This window comes from Nanorana parkeri, unplaced genomic scaffold, assembly GCF_000935625.1.
Source record: "Nanorana parkeri isolate BGI_ZX_2015 unplaced genomic scaffold, ASM93562v1 scaffold667, whole genome shotgun sequence".
In the NCBI taxonomy this organism is placed as follows: Eukaryota; Metazoa; Chordata; class Amphibia; order Anura; family Dicroglossidae; genus Nanorana; species Nanorana parkeri.
The window spans coordinates 811,778-816,389 of record NW_017306935.1 but is presented as its reverse complement, the minus strand read 5'-3'; positions in this window follow the sequence as shown (position 1 = coordinate 816,389).

The window sequence follows — 4,612 nt, the reverse complement described above, 5'->3', positions numbered from 1 at the left end:
AGCGGAAGTCTGTATATAACTAGGACACCTAAAAATTCAATGTTTAGATTTTTTTTTCTGCCCAATGATAGATTCAATAATATTTCTAACGTGATTATAATAAAAATGATTCTTTAAAAAACAAAAAACGCAATATATTTGAACAATTTTAATGCACAAGCAGTGAAGGTCAAATGACAAGTAATTTCCCTATTCAGCCATTATGACAGAGGAATGTTACTAAATATATCAGCATTATTTTCCAGCGACATTCTGCTGCTAGCAACTTTGAAGCAAAATATGCAAAAAATATTATGAATGAACCAAATGTGGATTATGTCAAATATTAAAATGACTAAAGGTAGTACAGTAATAATCATACAGTAGGCATTTACCAGGCAGATTTAAAGTGGCACTAAACTCAGGAGTTAAATCTTTAAAATGCATTCAAATAACTTATACCATTAACATAAATGTTAATTGTGTATCACTCGGCTGTAGATCCTCCAATCATCTCTGAATTGGTGCTGACACTGTCCTTCCTTCTGGAGGGTGGCTACTTTTGTTCCCCATGGTCCCTGTGCGTGTTGTAAAGTAGCCACTGCTCCAAACTCACTCCTGTGATGGACTACAAACAAAAATGTTTGGTTTACTGATTTGTATTGAGATTGTAGTCCATTATGGGAGCAAGCTTGGAGCGGTGACTATTTTGCAACACACACAGGGAACATGGGGAATAAAAGGAGCCCCCCTCCAGACGGAAGGGCAGTGTCGGCACCAATTCAGAGATGATTTGAGAATCTACAGCCAAGTGATACACACACAAGATACATTTCTGTTAATAAGGTACGTGAATGCACTTTTAGGATTCATCTCCTGAGTTTAGTGTCACTTTAGGTTGCCGCCCTGCCATCTGGTTTGAGGACATTTGTCTGGAATTTATGTAAACGAACGAGCATATTCACAAAGCAGAACATCAAGGTTTTTTTTTTGCTTACCGATACCGTAAACAGCAATAATATGAAAATAGCAGTTGAACATGTCTGCCTCTGTAACCAATCGGTGTGGTTGCTGAACTGTACGTTGTTGCTTTTTATGCTGCTTTACAGAAGAAACCCAGCAGTTACAGCTCTATCAGATTTATATCCCCAATTTCAGCAATCAAGTCTTCCTCACCAGTGTTCACCATCTTGCAATGACAAGTCAGGTCTTTTTTTTCTATTTCTCCTGTTATATGACAGTGATTGCACTTGACACTTTATCCATTGCCTACTCTAATTTAGTTTTCTTTGCATGGTGGTAGAATTTGTGTAATTGGACACATAAGTTCTCCATTGCTAGGCAACCGTGAACGCTAGAAAAGCTATGTATTACTAAAGTTAATTTCAATTGATCTTCTAGAAAATGATTAATAGGCTTAGCTGTTAATAATGGCCGTAGCCCATAAAAACTCTGCTGAATACTTGCGTGGTGAAATGTCTATTCCTATACCTTACATACTTGGCTTTCCATCTTAATTATCTTTGTTTTTAACTTGTGAATATTAAAGCACAGCTCCAGCCAAAGTGCTGAATACACTGCATGGAAACACCAGCTACCTTGTGTGCAAATATATTTGTATGTTCGTCACCTACTTTAGGCATTCACACAACCCCCCTCAGGCACATTGCGTAGTCAGGATGGTGACAGTATGATTTACTAGTGCAACTTCCTTTATCGCCTCTCCCTGCTCTCCTCTTCCTGGGAGCAGAGTGCCATGGTACACGTCACAGCCTCTCACATTTGGTATATATATTGGGGCCACAGCCAACAATAAATATTAGACGGGTTCTAACCCTTTCCCAACCATCCGAAACCTAAACTTTTTTCAATAATGAATCCGGATCAAAGAAATATACATTACCCAGCAAAGTCATTCTTTACATTTTTCCCCAACACTTAGTCATGTTTCCAAACAGCCCTCACTCTCTCAGCTCAGCTTCCCTGAACTTGTTTTCCAGTACAAGATCACAAGGGACAAAGCAGTCTGCAGAAGCTTTCCACTAACTTTGAGAAGAGAGGAAGGCGAAGCAGGGAGCAGGGCAGTGGCTTGTCTTGCTGTGCCTGTGTGTTTGTGGAGACTTGCACAACTTACTAGCACACACAAGGGTGGCTCCATAGAATCCTGCAAGGAAAAGGGGCCACCCTAAAACAGGATATCAGGACCAGTGCTCAGAGGACCAGCCCAATTTCCAAAATGGTGCGAATTGGGCTGGTCACTGTAGCTACCTGACCTCTACATAGAAGGGGAGAAGAAACTTCTCCTTCTGCACCAAAACTAACAGGGTCATTCACAAAAGGGTGAAGAGTTTGGAGAAGGCAGGAGAAGTGAACAATCTAGGACAACATAGCTGAACTGGAAAGTGAGCTGAATTGGACAATGTTTCCAAATCAGCTATGTTGTCCTAGATTGCTCACTTCTCCTGCCTTCTCCAAACCCTTCACCCTTTTGTGAATAACCCGGTACATTTTTAAACATTAAGAAGCAGCATTCATTGTAAATTATTTAATTAGAATTTGAATAGCTTAAAAATTATTTAACTTTAATGTTACTTTAATTTTTTCTTGGATGGAGTTGCAATGAAATAAAATGGTGTTTGTCACATATAAGAAATACACTCTTCCCCTCAGTGATTTTTAATGGCTGCATAATCATGCTTGCCACTAACCTCATAGTTCTAGCTGACCTGTGACAATGAGACTGTCACACGTCGTCTCAATAGATAGGGAAGTGATCGAACACATACCGGTGTTCGCTCACTTCTCGATCCTGTCACGGCAGAGAGCCGTGACAGGGGAGGGGCTGGATTCCCCCCCCCGCCAGCGCTGACTGGTGGAACGGACGGGGGAGGGGGCGGGTACAGCTGGCTCTGCCTCTAGATAGGCAGAGCCAGCTGTCACTCACGCGGCTGGGCGGATCCAGACATAATTGTCGGGATCCGTTTCAGCTGCGGTGTCTCAGTATACCGTGAGCTGTAACTCGCGGTATACTGAGCTTAGGGTGACGGGAGGACGCAAGTTTGTGTCCTCCCGTTACCCTTAGGAGAACTATGGGGAAAAGCCCTATCCCCATAGTTCTCCTTTAACCGTTGAAGTGGGGCTACCGCAGCACTGAAAAGGTTAAGTGCTTATTTTTATCTAGATGCTAAAATAAAGTTATACTCACTCGATCCTCGTAGCCAGCTTGCTCTTAGACCAGTCCCTGGAGCCTCTTTTCTCCACTGCAGGATCCTTGACTCGTTCTATACAGTGTATAGGATTGAGCATGCCGAGGGACATACCATCACTGCAGTGGAGGCGTAGACAGGCTTCAGGGACCGAAGTAGCAGCCAGCTGGCTCCGCAGTTGGGGCAACTAACTTTAGATGAAAACAAGCATTTAATCCTTGTAGTACGGTAGTAGCCCCACTGCAAGGGTTAAGGACATTTTTTCCCCGGAGTTCTGTTTGAAATCTTTTTTTCTACTTGCCTGTCATCATTCCAGACATGTTCACAGATAAAGCAACAAGATGAGTTTGCCACTGTAAATTAAAGGACAATTTTATTAGAAAAAAAAAAAAAGATAACAATGACATAAAACAAACTTTAAAATAGGCAGTTTGTTATTTCAGTGAACAAGAGTACATAGGGCGCTGGGCAAATGTCAGACATTCCCAGAATGCACAGAGACTGTAGAAACAACAGAACAAAGCTGGTGGGTGCTATTGCTATAAAGAATCCACTTACTTACACATTTCAGTATAAATCACAGAACTGGAGAGATATACAGTATATATATATTGAGTTCTTTCACTGGACACACCATAACAGAACTGGACAACTCTGCAGTGCAGGACACTTTATTCGGACCAAAAATACAGACTTGGTTTTAATCTTGAATACCCCGGGGGGAGAAACATTTGTGTTGCCCATCATTGCAGATAACTTTCATTCTTCTGATGTGCAATACAAAACAAATGGGAAAAACACTAACTTTAGCTTTTATAAACTTCCTAATTTTGTTAACTATTAATAAAGATCAGCTTCGGTTTTTTGAAGCTTTGGTCCAATATCCACGGTGGAACCATGTTGGATTGTCTATATGCATAATGGCCACTGAATAAAACAGATATTATGAATGTCACAGAAGGGAAGCTGCAATATGATGGGCTTTGGGGCAAACATGTCCATTTTTTCACAAAAAACGATCAGCACCACAATATATGTGTGTGTGCGTGTGTATATATATATAGATAGATAGATATATACACACACACCTATATATATATATATATATATATATATAACATTTCTCCCACATGCAATCAGAATGTTACATGTCAGTATGACAGCTTTCATTGACTGAGGATCAGCACTGGCTTTTTGTAATATAGGTTCAATGGGGGTGTCAGATGGAGCCCAAAGAAAGCAGTGTGGAGGACCTAATAGGATGATTCCATGCTCTTCTGTAGACATATGATCTGCTCTACCACAGACACAGTACTTGGGAGCTAGCTTCCAAAAGCCTCCTACACTATCTCTCTTTGCTGTCAAACAAGCATGGAGAAATACCTCAAGAAAATGCCTGAGGAATGTTTTCAAGCAATGTTATCACC